Source organism: Ammospiza caudacuta, unplaced genomic scaffold (assembly GCF_027887145.1).
Source record: "Ammospiza caudacuta isolate bAmmCau1 unplaced genomic scaffold, bAmmCau1.pri scaffold_61, whole genome shotgun sequence".
In the NCBI taxonomy this organism is placed as follows: Eukaryota; Metazoa; Chordata; class Aves; order Passeriformes; family Passerellidae; genus Ammospiza; species Ammospiza caudacuta.
In genome coordinates, this window is record NW_026683129.1 from 1,400,471 (window position 1) to 1,417,297 (window position 16,827).

Here is a 16,827-nt window from a genome sequence, read left to right on the forward strand (position 1 = left end):
GCGTAACCCTAACCCTAACTGTAACACTGGTCATTTAAATCAGCCTGGGTTTAGGAATTATCCCAAGGGAAAAGCTGTGGAGACAGCCATGTTGTGGCACTTTTGCGCTCCCCTTGGGATGCCTTTCACAGCTGCAGTGTGCTTGGAGCACAGGGCTTCCTGGTGTAAAAAACCACAACTTTAGCCCAAACTGGAGGCTTCTAAATCAGCCTTCGTTTCGGGACGTCCCCAAGGAAAAAGCTGTGGAGGCAGGCATGTTGAGGCACTTCTGCGCTCTTCTTGGGTAGTCCTTCGCAGCTGCTGTGTTCTTGGAACTCAGGGCTTTCTGGTTAAAAGAACACTAACCCTAGGCCTAACTCAAACCTTAAGCCTAGGAAGGAAAATCAGCCTATGATTCGGGATGGTCTCATGGAAATAGCAGTGGAGGCAGCCAAGTTGTGTCACTTTTGCGCTCCCCTTGGGATGCCTTTAACAGCTGCAGTGTGCCTGGAGCACAGGGCTTCCTGGTTTTAAAAGTCCTAGGCCTAAGCCTAACAGTAACCCTAGGAAGGTAAATCAGCCGGGTAATAGGGTTCTTCCTAAGGAAAAAGCTGTGAAAGCAGCCATGTTGTGGACCTTCTGCGCTCCCTTTGGGATGCCTTTGGCAGATGCAGTAAGCCTGGAACTCAGGGCTTCCTGGTTAAAAAAATCCTTGCCCTTGGCTGAGCCCTAACCCTAACCCTAGGCAGATAAATCAGCCTAGGTATAGGGATGGTGCCAAGGAAAAAGCTGTGAAAGCTGCCATGTTGTTGCACTTTTGTACTCCCCTTGGGATGCCTTTCACAGCTGCCAAGTGCCTGGAGCTCAGGGCTTCCTGGTTTAAAAAACCATGTCCCTAGCTGAGACTGGAGGCAGGTGATTCAGCCTAGGCTTAGCAATGGTGCCAATGAAAACGTGTGGAGGCAGCCATTTTCTGGCACTTTTGTGCTCCCCTTGGGATGCATTTCGCAGCTGCCGTGTGCCTGGAGCTCAGAGCTTGCTGGTTTAAAAAGCTCTACACCTAGGCGTATTCCTAACCCTAACCGTAACACTGGCCATTTAAAGCAGCCTGGGTTTAGGAATTATCCCAAGGGAAAAGCATTGGAGACAGCCATGTTGTGGCACTTTTGCGCTCCCCTTGGGATGCCTTTCACAGCTGCAGTGTGCTTGGAGCACAGGGCTTCCTGGTTTAAAAAACCACAACTTTAGCCCAAACTGGAGGCTTCTAAATCAGCCTTCGTTTCGGGACGTCCCCAAGGAAAAACCTGTGGAGGCAGGCATGTTGAGGCACTTCTGCGCTCTTCTTGGGTAGTCCTTCGCAGCTGCTGTGTTCTTGGAACTCAGGGCTTTCTGGTTAAAAGAACACTAACCCTAGGCCTAACTCAAACCTTAAGCCTAGGAAGGAAAATCAGCCTATGATTCGGGATGGTCTCATGGAAATAGCAGTGGAGGCAGCCAAGTTGTGTCACTTTTGCGCTCCCCTTGGGATGCCTTTAACAGCTGCAGTGTGCCTGGAGCACAGGGCTTCCTGGTTTTAAAAGTCCTAGGCCTAAGCCTAACAGTAACCCTAGGAAGGTAAATCAGCCGGGTAATAGGGTTCTTCCTAAGGAAAAAGCTGTGAAAGCAGCCATGTTGTGGACCTTCTGCGCTCCCTTTGGGATGCCTTTGGCAGATGCAGTAAGCCTGGAACTCAGGGCTTCCTGGTTAAAAAAATCCTTGCCCTTGGCTGAGCCCTAACCCTAACCCTAGGCAGATAAATCAGCCTAGGTATAGGGATGGTGCCAAGGAAAAAGCTGTGAAAGCTGCCATGTTGTTGCACTTTTGTACTCCCCTTGGGATGCCTTTCACAGCTGCCGTGTGCCTGGAGCTCAGGGCTTCCTGGTTTAAAAAACCATGTCCCCAGGTGAGACTGGAGGCAGGTGATTCAGCCTAGGCTTAGCAATGGTGCCAATGAAAACGTGTGGAGGCAGCCATTTTCTGGCACTTTTGTGCTCCCCTTGGGATGCCTTTCGCAGCTGCCGTGTGCCTGGAGCTCAGAGCTTGCTGGTTTAAAAAGCTCTACACCTAGGCGTAACCCTAACCCTAACCGTAACACTGGTCATTTAAAGCAGCCTGGGTTTAGGAATTATCCCAAGGGAAAAGCATTGGAGACAGCCATGTTGTGGCACTTTTGCGCTCCCCTTGGGATGCCTTTCACAGCTGCAGTGTGCTTGGAGCACAGGGCTTCCTGGTTTAAAAAACCACAACTTTAGCTCAAACTGGAGGCTTCTAAATCAGCCTTCGTTTCGGGACGTCCCCAAGGAAAAACCTGTGGAGGCAGGCATGTTGAGGCACTTCTGCGCTCTTCTTGGGTAGTCCTTCGCAGCTGCTGTGTTCTTGGAACTCAGGGCTTTCTGGTTAAAAGAACACTAACCCTAGGCCTAACTCAAACCTTAAGCCTAGGAAGGAAAATCAGCCTATGATTCGGGATGGTCTCATGGAAATAGCAGTGGAGGCAGCCAAGTTGTGTCACTTTTGCGCTCCCCTTGGGATGCCTTTAACAGCTGCAGTGTGCCTGGAGCACAGGGCTTCCTGGTTTAAAAGTCCTAGGCCTAAGCCTAACAGTAACCCTAGGAAGGTAAATCAGCCGGGTATTAGGGTTCTTCCTAAGGAAAAAGCTGTGAAAGCAGCCATGTTGTGGCACTTCTGCGCTCCCTTTGGGATGCCTTTGGCAGATGCAGTAAGCCTGGAACTCAGGGCTTCCTGGTTAAAAAAATCCTAGCCCTTGGCTGAGCCCTAACCCTAAACCTAGGCAGATAAATCAGCCTAGGTATAGGGATGGTGCCAAGGAAAAAGCTGTGAAAGCTGCCATGTTGTTGCACTTTTGTACTCCCCTTGGGATGCCTTTCACAGCTGCCGTGTGCCTGGAGCTCAGGGCTTCCTGGTTTAAAAAACCATGTCCCTAGCTGAGACTGGAGGCAGGTGATTCAGCCTAGGCTTAGCAATGGTGCCAATGAAAACGTGTGGAGGCAGCCATTTTCTGGCACTTTTGTGCTCCCCTTGGGATGCCTTTCGCAGCTGCCGTGTGCCTGGAGCTCAGAGCTTGCTGGTTTAAAAAGCTCTACACCTAGGCGTAACCCTAACCCTAACTGTAACACTGGTCATTTAAATCAGCCTGGGTTTAGGAATTATCCCAAGGGAAAAGCTGTGGAGACAGCCATGTTGTGGCACTTTTGCGCTCCCCTTGGGATGCCTTTCACAGCTGCAGTGTGCTTGGAGCACAGGGCTTCCTGGTGTAAAAAACCACAACTTTAGCCCAAACTGGAGGCTTCTAAATCAGCCTTCGTTTCGGGACGTCCCCAAGGAAAAAGCTGTGGAGGCAGGCATGTTGAGGCACTTCTGCGCTCTTCTTGGGTAGTCCTTCGCAGCTGCTGTGTTCTTGGAACTCAGGGCTTTCTGGTTAAAAGAACACTAACCCTAGGCCTAACTCAAACCTTAAGCCTAGGAAGGAAAATCAGCCTATGATTCGGGATGGTCTCATGGAAATAGCAGTGGAGGCAGCCAAGTTGTGTCACTTTTGCGCTCCCCTTGGGATGCCTTTAACAGCTGCAGTGTGCCTGGAGCACAGGGCTTCCTGGTTTTAAAAGTCCTAGGCCTAAGCCTAACAGTAACCCTAGGAAGGTAAATCAGCCGGGTAATAGGGTTCTTCCTAAGGAAAAAGCTGTGAAAGCTGCCATGTTGTTGCACTTTTGTGCTCCCCTTGGGATGCCTTTCGCAGCTGCCGTGTGCCTGGAGCTCAGAGCTTGCTGGTTTAAAAAGCTCTACACCTAGGCGTAACCCTAACCCTAACCGTAACACTGGTCATTTAAAGCAGCCTGGGTTTAGGAATTATCCCAAGGGAAAAGCATTGGAGACAGCCATGTTGTGGCACTTTTGCGCTCCCCTTGGGATGCCTTTCACAGCTGCAGTGTGCTTGGAGCACAGGGCTTCCTGGTTTAAAAAACCACAACTTTAGCTCAAACTGGAGGCTTCTAAATCAGCCTTCGTTTCGGGACGTCCCCAAGGAAAAACCTGTGGAGGCAGGCATGTTGAGGCACTTCTGCGCTCTTCTTGGGTAGTCCTTCGCAGCTGCTGTGTTCTTGGAACTCAGGGCTTTCTGGTTAAAAGAACACTAACCCTAGGCCTAACTCAAACCTTAAGCCTAGGAAGGAAAATCAGCCTATGATTCGGGATGGTCTCATGGAAATAGCAGTGGAGGCAGCCAAGTTGTGTCACTTTTGCGCTCCCCTTGGGATGCCTTTAACAGCTGCAGTGTGCCTGGAGCACAGGGCTTCCTGGTTTTAAAAGTCCTAGGCCTAAGCCTAACAGTAACCCTAGGAAGGTAAATCAGCCGGGTATTAGGGTTCTTCCTAAGGAAAAAGCTGTGAAAGCAGCCATGTTGTGGCACTTCTGCGCTCCCTTTGGGATGCCTTTGGCAGATGCAGTAAGCCTGGAACTCAGGGCTTCCTGGTTAAAAAAATCCTAGCCCTTGGCTGAGCCCTAACCCTAAACCTAGGCAGATAAATCAGCCTAGGTATAGGGATGGTGCCAAGGAAAAAGCTGTGAAAGCTGCCATGTTGTTGCACTTTTGTACTCCCCTTGGGATGCCTTTCACAGCTGCCAAGTGCCTGGAGCTCAGGGCTTCCTGGTTTAAAAAACCATGTCCCTAGCTGAGACTGGAGGCAGGTGATTCAGCCTAGGCTTAGCAATGGTGCCAATGAAAACGTGTGGAGGCAGCCATTTTCTGGCACTTTTGTGCTCCCCTTGGGATGCCTTTCACAGCTGCCGTGTGCCTGGAGCTCAGAGCTTGCTGGTTTAAAAAGCTCTACACCTAGGCGTAACCCTAACCCTAACCGTAACACTGGTCATTTAAAGCAGCCTGGGTTTAGGAATTATCCCAAGGGAAAAGCATTGGAGACAGCCATGTTGTGGCACTTTTGCGCTCCCCTTGGGATGCCTTTCACAGCTGCAGTGTGCTTGGAGCACAGGGCTTCCTGGTTTAAAAAACCACAACTTTAGCTCAAACTGGAGGCTTCTAAATCAGCCTTCGTTTCGGGACGTCCCCAAGGAAAAAGCTGTGGAGGCAGGCATGTTGAGGCACTTCTGCGCTCTTCTTGGGTAGTCCTTCGCAGCTGCTGTGTTCTTGGAACTCAGGGCTTTCTGGTTAAAAGAACACTAACCCTAGGCCTAACTCAAACCTTAAGCCTAGGAAGGAAAATCAGCCTATGATTCGGGATGGTCTCATGGAAATAGCAGTGGAGGCAGCCAAGTTGTGTCACTTTTGCGCTCCCCTTGGGATGCCTTTAACAGCTGCAGTGTGCCTGGAGCACAGGGCTTCCTGGTTTTAAAAGTCCTAGGCCTAAGCCTAACAGTAACCCTAGGAAGGTAAATCAGCCGGGTATTAGGGTTCTTCCTAAGGAAAAAGCTGTGAAAGCAGCCATGTTGTGGCACTTCTGCGCTCCCTTTGGGATGCCTTTGGCAGATGCAGTAAGCCTGGAACTCAGGGCTTCCTGGTTAAAAAAATCCTAGCCCTTGGCTGAGCCCTAACCCTAAACCTAGGCAGATAAATCAGCCTAGGTATAGGGATGGTGCCAAGGAAAAAGCTGTGAAAGCTGCCATGTTGTTGCACTTTTGTACTCCCCTTGGGATGCCTTTCACAGCTGCCGTGTGCCTGGAGCTCAGGGCTTCCTGGTTTAAAAAACCATGTCCCTAGCTGAGACTGGAGGCAGGTGATTCAGCCTAGGCTTAGCAATGGTGCCAATGAAAACGTGTGGAGGCAGCCATTTTCTGGCACTTTTGTGCTCCCCTTGGGATGCCTTTCGCAGCTGCCGTGTGCCTGGAGCTCAGAGCTTGCTGGTTTAAAAAGCTCTACACCTAGGCGTAACCCTAACCCTAACTGTAACACTGGTCATTTAAATCAGCCTGGGTTTAGGAATTATCCCAAGGGAAAAGCTGTGGAGACAGCCATGTTGTGGCACTTTTGCGCTCCCCTTGGGATGCCTTTCACAGCTGCAGTGTGCTTGGAGCACAGGGCTTCCTGGTGTAAAAAACCACAACTTTAGCCCAAACTGGAGGCTTCTAAATCAGCCTTCGTTTCGGGACGTCCCCAAGGAAAAAGCTGTGGAGGCAGGCATGTTGAGGCACTTCTGCGCTCTTCTTGGGTAGTCCTTCGCAGCTGCTGTGTTCTTGGAACTCAGGGCTTTCTGGTTAAAAGAACACTAACCCTAGGCCTAACTCAAACCTTAAGCCTAGGAAGGAAAATCAGCCTATGATTCGGGATGGTCTCATGGAAATAGCAGTGGAGGCAGCCAAGTTGTGTCACTTTTGCGCTCCCCTTGGGATGCCTTTAACAGCTGCAGTGTGCCTGGAGCACAGGGCTTCCTGGTTTTAAAAGTCCTAGGCCTAAGCCTAACAGTAACCCTAGGAAGGTAAATCAGCCGGGTAATAGGGTTCTTCCTAAGGAAAAAGCTGTGAAAGCAGCCATGTTGTGGACCTTCTGCGCTCCCTTTGGGATGCCTTTGGCAGATGCAGTAAGCCTGGAACTCAGGGCTTCCTGGTTAAAAAAATCCTTGCCCTTGGCTGAGCCCTAACCCTAACCCTAGGCAGATAAATCAGCCTAGGTATAGGGATGGTGCCAAGGAAAAAGCTGTGAAAGCTGCCATGTTGTTGCACTTTTGTACTCCCCTTGGGATGCCTTTCACAGCTGCCAAGTGCCTGGAGCTCAGGGCTTCCTGGTTTAAAAAACCATGTCCCTAGCTGAGACTGGAGGCAGGTGATTCAGCCTAGGCTTAGCAATGGTGCCAATGAAAACGTGTGGAGGCAGCCATTTTCTGGCACTTTTGTGCTCCCCTTGGGATGCCTTTCGCAGCTGCCGTGTGCCTGGAGCTCAGAGCTTGCTGGTTTAAAAAGCTCTACACCTAGGCGTAACCCTAACCCTAACCGTAACACTGGTTATTTAAAGCAGCCTGGGTTTAGGAATTATCCCAAGGGAAAAGCTGTGGAGACAGCCATGTTGTGGCACTTTTGCGCTCCCCTTGGGATGCCTTTCACAGCTGCAGTGTGCTTGGAGCACAGGGCTTCCTGGTGTAAAAAACCACAACTTTAGCCCAAACTGGAGGCTTCTAAATCAGCCTTCGTTTCGGGACGTCCCCAAGGAAAAAGCTGTGGAGGCAGGCATGTTGAGGCACTTCTGCGCTCTTCTTGGGTAGTCCTTCGCAGCTGCTGTGTTCTTGGAACTCAGGGCTTTCTGGTTAAAAGAACACTAACCCTAGGCCTAACTCAAACCTTAAGCCTAGGAAGGAAAATCAGCCTATGATTCGGGATGGTCTCATGGAAATAGCAGTGGAGGCAGCCAAGTTGTGTCACTTTTGCGCTCCCCTTGGGATGCCTTTCACAGCTGCAGTGTGCCTGGAGCACAGGGCTTCCTGGTTTTAAAAGTCCTAGGCCTAAGCCTAACAGTAACCCTAGGAAGGTAAATCAGCCGGGTATTAGGGTTCTTCCTAAGGAAAAAGCTGTGAAAGCAGCCATGTTGTGGCACTTCTGCGCTCCCTTTGGGATGCCTTTGGCAGATGCAGTAAGCCTGGAACTCAGGGCTTCCTGCTTAAAAAAATCCTAGCCCTAGGCTGAGCCCTAACCCTAACCCTAGGCAGATAAATCAGCCTAGGTATAGGGATGGTGCCAAGGAAAAAGCTGTGAAAGCTGCCATGTTGTTGCACTTTTGTACTCCCCTTGGGATGCCTTTCACAGCTGCCGTGTGCCTGGAGCTCAGGGCTTCCTGGTTTAAAAAACCATGTCCCTAGCTGAGACTGGAGGCAGGTGATTCAGCCTAGGCTTAGCAATGGTGCCAATGAAAACGTGTGGAGGCAGCCATTTTCTGGCACTTTTGTGCTCCCCTTGGGATGCCTTTCGCAGCTGCCGTGTGCCTGGAGCTCAGAGCTTGCTGGTTTAAAAAGCTCTACACCTAGGCGTAACCCTAACCCTAACCGTAACACTGGTCATTTAAATCAGCCTGGGTTTAGGAATTATCCCAAGGGAAAAGCTGTGGAGACAGCCATGTTGTGGCACTTTTGCGCTCCCCTTGGGATGCCTTTCACAGCTGCAGTGTGCTTGGAGCACAGGGCTTCCTGGTGTAAAAAACCACAACTTTAGCCCAAACTGGAGGCTTCTAAATCAGCCTTCGTTTCGGGACGTCCCCAAGGAAAAAGCTGTGGAGGCAGGCATGTTGAGGCACTTCTGCGCTCTTCTTGGCTAGTCCTTCGCAGCTGCTGTGTTCTTGGAACTCAGGGCTTTCTGGTTAAAAGAACACTAACCCTAGGCCTAACTCAAACCTTAAGCCTAGGAAGGAAAATCAGCCTATGATTCGGGATGGTCTCATGGAAATAGCAGTGGAGGCAGCCAAGTTGTGTCACTTTTGCGCTCCCCTTGGGATGCCTTTAACAGCTGCAGTGTGCCTGGAGCACAGGGCTTCCTGGTTTTAAAAGTCCTAGGCCTAAGCCTAACAGTAACCCTAGGAAGGTAAATCAGCCGGGTAATAGGGTTCTTCCTAAGGAAAAAGCTGTGAAAGCAGCCATGTTGTGGACCTTCTGCGCTCCCTTTGGGATGCCTTTGGCAGATGCAGTAAGCCTGGAACTCAGGGCTTCCTGGTTAAAAAAATCCTTGCCCTTGGCTGAGCCCTAAGGCTAACCCTAGGCAGATAAATCAGCCTAGGTATAGGGATGGTGCCAAGGAAAAAGCTGTGAAAGCTGCCATGTTGTTGCACTTTTGTACTCCCCTTGGGATGCCTTTCACAGCTGCCAAGTGCCTGGAGCTCAGGGCTTCCTGGTTTAAAAAACCATGTCCCTAGCTGAGACTGGAGGCAGGTGATTCAGCCTAGGCTTAGCAATGGTGCCAATGAAAACGTGTGGAGGCAGCCATTTTCTGGCACTTTTGTGCTCCCCTTGGGATGCATTTCGCAGCTGCCGTGTGCCTGGAGCTCAGAGCTTGCTGGTTTAAAAAGCTCTACACCTAGGCGTAACCCTAACCCTAACCGTAACACTGGTCATTTAAAGCAGCCTGGGTTTAGGAGTTATCCCAAGGGAAAAGCTGTGGAGACAGCCATGTTGTGGCACTTTTGCGCTCCCCTTGGGATGCCTTTCACAGCTGCAGTGTGCTTGGAGCACAGGGCTTCCTGGTGTAAAAAACCACAACTTTAGCCCAAACTGGAGGCTTCTAAATCAGCCTTCGTTTCGGGACGTCCCCAAGGAAAAAGCTGTGGAGGCAGGCATGTTGAGGCACTTCTGCGCTCTTCTTGGGTAGTCCTTCGCAGCTGCTGTGTTCTTGGAACTCAGGGCTTTCTGGTTAAAAGAACACTAACCCTAGGCCTAACTCAAACCTTAAGCCTAGGAAGGAAAATCAGCCTATGATTCGGGATGGTCTCATGGAAATAGCAGTGGAGGCAGCCAAGTTGTGTCACTTTTGCGCTCCCCTTAGGATGCCTTTAACAGCTGCAGTGTGCCTGGAGCACAGGGCTTCCTGGTTTTAAAAGTCCTAGGCCTAAGCCTAACAGTAACCCTAGGAAGGTAAATCAGCCGGGTATTAGGGTTCTTCCTAAGGAAAAAGCTGTGAAAGCAGCCATGTTGTGGCACTTCTGCGCTCCCTTTGGGATGCCTTTGGCAGATGCAGTAAGCCTGGAACTCAGGGCTTCCTGCTTAAAAAAATCCTTGCCCTTGGCTGAGCCCTAACCCTAACCCTAACCCTAGGCAGATAAATCAGCCTAGGTATAGGGATGGTGCCAAGGAAAAAGCTGTGAAAGCTGCCATGTTGTTGCACTTTTGTACTCCCCTTGGGATGCCTTTCACAGCTGCCGTGTGCCTGGAGCTCAGGGCTTCCTGGTTTAAAAAACCATGTCCCTAGCTGAGACTGGAGGCAGGTGATTCAGCCTAGGCTTAGCAATGGTGCCAATGAAAACGTGTGGAGGCAGCCATTTTCTGGCACTTTTGTGCTCCCCTTGGGATGCCTTTCGCAGCTGCCGTGTGCCTGGAGCTCAGAGCTTGCTGGTTTAAAAAGCTCTACACCTAGGCGTAACCCTAACCCTAACCGTAACACTGGTCATTTAAATCAGCCTGGGTTTAGGAATTATCCCAAGGGAAAAGCTGTGGAGACAGCCATGTTGTGGCACTTTTGCGCTCCCCTTGGGATGCCTTTCACAGCTGCAGTGTGCTTGGAGCACAGGGCTTCCTGGTGTAAAAAACCACAACTTTAGCCCAAACTGGAGGCTTCTAAATCAGCCTTCGTTTCGGGACGTCCCCAAGGAAAAAGCTGTGGAGGCAGGCATGTTGAGGCACTTCTGCGCTCTTCTTGGGTAGTCCTTCGCAGCTGCTGTGTTCTTGGAACTCAGGGCTTTCTGGTTAAAAGAACACTAACCCTAGGCCTAACTCAAACCTTAAGCCTAGGAAGGAAAATCAGCCTATGATTCGGGATGGTCTCATGGAAATAGCAGTGGAGGCAGCCAAGTTGTGTCCCTTTTGCGCTCCCCTTGGGATGCCTTTAACAGCTGCAGTGTGCCTGGAGCACAGGGCTTCCTGGTTTTAAAAGTCCTAGGCCTAAGCCTAACAGTAACCCTAGGAAGGTAAATCAGCCGGGTATTAGGGTTCTTCCTAAGGAAAAAGCTGTGAAAGCAGCCATGTTGTGGCACTTCTGCGCTCCCTTTGGGATGCCTTTGGCAGATGCAGTAAGCCTGGAACTCAGGGCTTCCTGGTTAAAAAAATCCTAGCCCTTGGCTGAGCCCTAACCCTAAACCTAGGCAGATAAATCAGCCTAGGTATAGGGATGGTGCCAAGGAAAAAGCTGTGAAAGCTGCCATGTTGTTGCACTTTTGTACTCCCCTTGGGATGCCTTTCACAGCTGCCAAGTGCCTGGAGCTCAGGGCTTCCTGGTTTAAAAAACCATGTCCCTAGCTGAGACTGGAGGCAGGTGATTCAGCCTAGGCTTAGCAATGGTGCCAATGAAAACGTGTGGAGGCAGCCATTTTCTGGCACTTTTGTGCTCCCCTTGGGATGCCTTTCGCAGCTGCCGTGTGCCTGGAGCTCAGAGCTTGCTGGTTTAAAAAGCTCTACACCTAGGCGTAACCCTAACCGTAACACTGGTCATTTAAATCAGCCTGGGTTTAGGAATTATCCCAAGGGAAAAGCTGTGGAGACAGCCATGTTGTGGCACTTTTGCGCTCCCCTTGGGATGCCTTTCACAGCTGCAGTGTGCTTGGAGCACAGGGCTTCCTGGTGTAAAAAACCACAACTTTAGCCCAAACTGGAGGCTTCTAAATCAGCCTTCGTTTCGGGACGTCCCCAAGGAAAAAGCTGTGGAGGCAGGCATGTTGAGGCACTTCTGCGCTCTTCTTGGGTAGTCCTTCGCAGCTGCTGTGTTCTTGGAACTCAGGGCTTTCTGGTTAAAAGAACACTAACCCTAGGCCTAACTCAAACCTTAAGCCTAGGAAGGAAAATCAGCCTATGATTCGGGATGGTCTCATGGAAATAGCAGTGGAGGCAGCCAAGTTGTGTCACTTTTGCGCTCCCCTTGGGATGCCTTTAACAGCTGCAGTGTGCCTGGAGCACAGGGCTTCCTGGTTTTAAAAGTCCTAGGCCTAAGCCTAACAGTAACCCTAGGAAGGTAAATCAGCCGGGTATTAGGGTTCTTCCTAAGGAAAAAGCTGTGAAAGCAGCCATGTTGTGGCACTTCTGCGCTCCCTTTGGGATGCCTTTGGCAGATGCAGTAAGCCTGGAACTCAGGGCTTCCTGCTTAAAAAAATCCTTGCCCTTGGCTGAGCCCTAACCCTAACCCTAACCCTAGGCAGATAAATCAGCCTAGGTATAGGGATGGTGCCAAGGAAAAAGCTGTGAAAGCTGCCATGTTGTTGCACTTTTGTACTCCCCTTGGGATGCCTTTCACAGCTGCCGTGTGCCTGGAGCTCAGGGCTTCCTGGTTTAAAAAACCATGTCCCTAGCTGAGACTGGAGGCAGGTGATTCAGCCTAGGCTTAGCAATGGTGCCAATGAAAACGTGTGGAGGCAGCCATTTTCTGGCACTTTTGTGCTCCCCTTGGGATGCCTTTCGCAGCTGCCGTGTGCCTGGAGCTCAGAGCTTGCTGGTTTAAAAAGCTCTACACCTAGGCGTAACCCTAACCCTAACCGTAACACTGGTCATTTAAATCAGCCTGGGTTTAGGAATTATCCCAAGGGAAAAGCTGTGGAGACAGCCATGTTGTGGCACTTTTGCGCTCCCCTTGGGATGCCTTTCACAGCTGCAGTGTGCTTGGAGCACAGGGCTTCCTGGTGTAAAAAACCACAACTTTAGCCCAAACTGGAGGCTTCTAAATCAGCCTTCGTTTCGGGACGTCCCCAAGGAAAAAGCTGTGGAGGCAGGCATGTTGAGGCACTTCTGCGCTCTTCTTGGGTAGTCCTTCGCAGCTGCTGTGTTCTTGGAACTCAGGGCCTTCTGGTTAAAAGAACACTAACCCTAGGCCTAACTCAAACCTTAAGCCTAGGAAGGAAAATCAGCCTATGATTCGGGATGGTCTCATGGAAATAGCAGTGGAGGCAGCCAAGTTGTGTCACTTTTGCGCTCCCCTTGGGATGCCTTTCACAGCTGCAGTGTGCCTGGAGCACAGGGCTTCCTGGTTTTAAAAGTCCTAGGCCTAAGCCTAACAGTAACCCTAGGAAGGTAAATCAGCCGGGTATTAGGGTTCTTCCTAAGGAAAAAGCTGTGAAAGCAGCCATGTTGTGGCACTTCTGCGCTCCCTTTGGGATGCTTTGGCAGATGCAGTAAGCCTGGAACTCAGGGCTTCCTGGTTAAAAAAATCCTTGCCCTTGGCTGAGCCCTAAGGCTAACCCTAGGCAGATAAATCAGCCTAGGTATAGGGATGGTGCCAAGGAAAAAGCTGTGAAAGCTGCCATGTTGTTGCACTTTTGTACTCCCCTTGGGATGCCTTTCACAGCTGCCGTGTGCCTGGAGCTCAGGGCTTCCTGGTTTAAAAAACCATGTCCCTAGCTGAGACTGGAGGCAGGTGATTCAGCCTAGGCTTAGCAATGGTGCCAATGAAAACGTGTGGAGGCAGCCATTTTCTGGCACTTTTGTGCTCCCCTTGGGATGCATTTCGCAGCTGCCGTGTGCCTGGAGCTCAGAGCTTGCTGGTTTAAAAAGCTCTACACCTAGGCGTAACCCTAACCCTAACCGTAACACTGGTCATTTAAAGCAGCCTGGGTTTAGGAATTATCCCAAGGGAAAAGCTGTGGAGACAGCCATGTTGTGGCACTTTTGCGCTCCCCTTGGGATGCCTTTCACAGCTGCAGTGTGCTTGGAGCACAGGGCTTCCTGGTGTAAAAAACCACAACTTTAGCCCAAACTGGAGGCTTCTAAATCAGCCTTCGTTTCGGGACGTCCCCAAGGAAAAAGCTGTGGAGGCAGGCATGTTGAGGCACTTCTGCGCTCTTCTTGGGTAGTCCTTCGCAGCTGCTGTGTTCTTGGAACTCAGGGCCTTCTGGTTAAAAGAACACTAACCCTAGGCCTAACTCAAACCTTAAGCCTAGGAAGGAAAATCAGCCTATGATTCGGGATGGTCTCATGGAAATAGCAGTGGAGGCAGCCAAGTTGTGTCACTTTTGCGCTCCCCTTGGGATGCCTTTCACAGCTGCAGTGTGCCTGGAGCACAGGGCTTCCTGGTTTTAAAAGTCCTAGGCCTAAGCCTAACAGTAACCCTAGGAAGGTAAATCAGCCGGGTATTAGGGTTCTTCCTAAGGAAAAAGCTGTGAAAGCAGCCATGTTGTGGCACTTCTGCGCTCCCTTTGGGATGCCTTTGGCAGATGCAGTAAGCCTGGAACTCAGGGCTTCCTGCTTAAAAAAATCCCAGCCCTTGGCTGAGCCCTAACCCTAACCCTAGGCAGATAAATCAGCCTAGGTATAGGGATGGTGCCAAGGAAAAAGCTGTGAAAGCTGCCATGTTGTTGCACTTTTGTACTCCCCTTGGGATGCCTTTCACAGCTGCCGTGTGCCTGGAGCTCAGGGCTTCCTGGTTTAAAAAACCATGTCCCTAGCTGAGACTGGAGGCAGGTGATTCAGCCTAGGCTTAGCAATGGTGCCAATGAAAACGTGTGGAGGCAGCCATTTTCTGGCACTTTTGTGCTCCCCTTGGGATGCCTTTCGCAGCTGCCGTGTGCCTGGAGCTCAGAGCTTGCTGGTTTAAAAAGCTCTACACCTAGGCGTAACCCTAACCCTAACCGTAACACTGGTCATTTAAGTCAGCCTGGGTTTAGGAATTATCCCAAGGGAAAAGCTGTGGAGACAGCCATGTTGTGGCACTTTTGCGCTCCCCTTGGGATGCCTTTCACAGCTGCAGTGTGCTTGGAGCACAGGGCTTCCTGGTGTAAAAAACCACAACTTTAGCCCAAACTGGAGGCTTCTAAATCAGCCTTCGTTTCGGGACGTCCCCAAGGAAAAAGCTGTGGAGGCAGGCATGTTGAGGCACTTCTGCGCTCTTCTTGGGTAGTCCTTCGCAGCTGCTGTGTTCTTGGAACTCAGGGCTTTCTGGTTAAAAGAACACTAACCCTAGGCCTAACTCAAACCTTAAGCCTAGGAAGGAAAATCAGCCTATGATTCGGGATGGTCTCATGGAAATAGCAGTGGAGGCAGCCAAGTTGTGTCACTTTTGCGCTCCCCTTGGGATGCCTTTAACAGCTGCAGTGTGCCTGGAGCAGAGGGCTTCCTGGTTTTAAAAGTCCTAGGCCTAAGCCTAACAGTAACCCTAGGAAGGTAAATCAGCCGGGTATTAGGGTTCTTCCTAAGGAAAAAGCTGTGAAAGCAGCCATGTTGTAGCACTTCTGCGCTCCCTTTGGGATGCCTTTGGCAGATGCAGTAAGCCTGGAACTCAGGGCTTCCTGGTTAAAAAAATCCTAGCCCTTGGCTGAGCCCTAACCCTAAACCTAGGCAGATAAATCAGCCTAGGTATAGGGATGGTGCCAAGGAAAAAGCTGTGAAAGCTGCCATGTTGTTGCACTTTTGTACTCCCCTTGGGATGCCTTTCACAGCTGCCGTGTGCCTGGAGCTCAGGGCTTCCTGGTTTAAAAAACCATGTCCCTAGCTGAGACTGGAGGCAGGTGATTCAGCCTAGGCTTAGCAATGGTGCCAATGAAAACGTGTGGAGGCAGTCATTTTCTGGCACTTTTGTGCTCCCCTTGGGATGCATTTCGCAGCTGCCGTGTGCCTGGAGCTCAGAGCTTGCTGGTTTAAAAAGCTCTACACCTAGGCGTAACCCTAACCCTAACCGTAACACTGGTCATTTAAATCAGCCTGGGTTTAGGAATTATCCCAAGGGAAAAGCTGTGGAGACAGCCATGTTGTGGCACTTTTGCGCTCCCCTTGGGATGCCTTTCACAGCTGCAGTGTGCTTGGAGCACAGGGCTTCCTGGTGTAAAAAACCACGACTTTAGCCCAAACTGGAGGCTTCTAAATCAGCCTTCGTTTCGGGACGTCCCCAAGGAAAAAGCTGTGGAGGCAGGCATGTTGAGGCACTTCTGCGCTCTTCTTGGGTAGTCCTTCGCAGCTGCTGTGTTCTTGGAACTCAGGGCCTTCTGGTTAAAAGAACACTAACCCTAGGCCTAACTCAAACCTTAAGCCTAGGAAGGAAAATCAGCCTATGATTCGGGATGGTCTCATGGAAATAGCAGTGGAGGCAGCCAAGTTGTGTCACTTTTGCGCTCCCCTTGGGATGCCTTTCACAGCTGCAGTGTGCCTGGAGCACAGGGCTTCCTGGTTTTAAAAGTCCTAGGCCTAAGCCTAACAGTAACCCTAGGAAGGTAAATCAGCCGGGTATTAGGGTTCTTCCTAAGGAAAAAGCTGTGAAAGCAGCCATGTTGTGGCACTTCTGCGCTCCCTTTGGGATGCCTTTGGCAGATGCAGTAAGCCTGGAACTCAGGGCTTCCTGCTTAAAAAAATCCTTGCCCTTGGCTGAGCCCTAAGGCTAACCCTAGGCAGATAAATCAGCCTAGGTATAGGGATGGTGCCAAGGAAAAAGCTGTGAAAGCTGCCATGTTGTTGCACTTTTGTACTCCCCTTGGGATGCCTTTCACAGATGCCGTGTGCCTGGAGCTCAGGGCTTCCTGGTTTAAAAAACCATGTCCCTAGCTGAGACTGGAGGCAGGTGATTCAGCCTAGGCTTAGCAATGGTGCCAATGAAAACGTGTGGAGGCAGCCATTTTCTGGCACTTTTGTGCTCCCCTTGGGATGCATTTCGCAGCTGCCGTGTGCCTGGAGCTCAGAGCTTGCTGGTTTAAAAAGCTCTACACCTAGGCGTAACCCTAACCCTAACCGTAACACTGGTCATTTAAAGCAGCCTGGGTTTAGGAATTATCCCAAGGGAAAAGCTGTGGAGACAGCCATGTTGTGGCACTTTTGCGCTCCCCTTGGGATGCCTTTCACAGCTGCAGTGTGCTTGGAGCACAGGGCTTCCTGGTGTAAAAAACCACAACTTTAGCCCAAACTGGAGGCTTCTAAATCAGCCTTCGTTTCGGGACGTCCCCAAGGAAAAAGCTGTGGAGGCAGGCATGTTGAGGCACTTCTGCGCTCTTCTTGGGTAGTCCTTCGCAGCTGCTGTGTTCTTGGAACTCAGGGCCTTCTGGTTAAAAGAACACTAACCCTAGGCCTAACTCAAACCTTAAGCCTAGGAAGGAAAATCAGCCTATGATTCGGGATGGTCTCATGGAAATAGCAGTGGAGGCAGCCAAGTTGTGTCACTTTTGCGCTCCCCTTGGGATGCCTTTCACAGCTG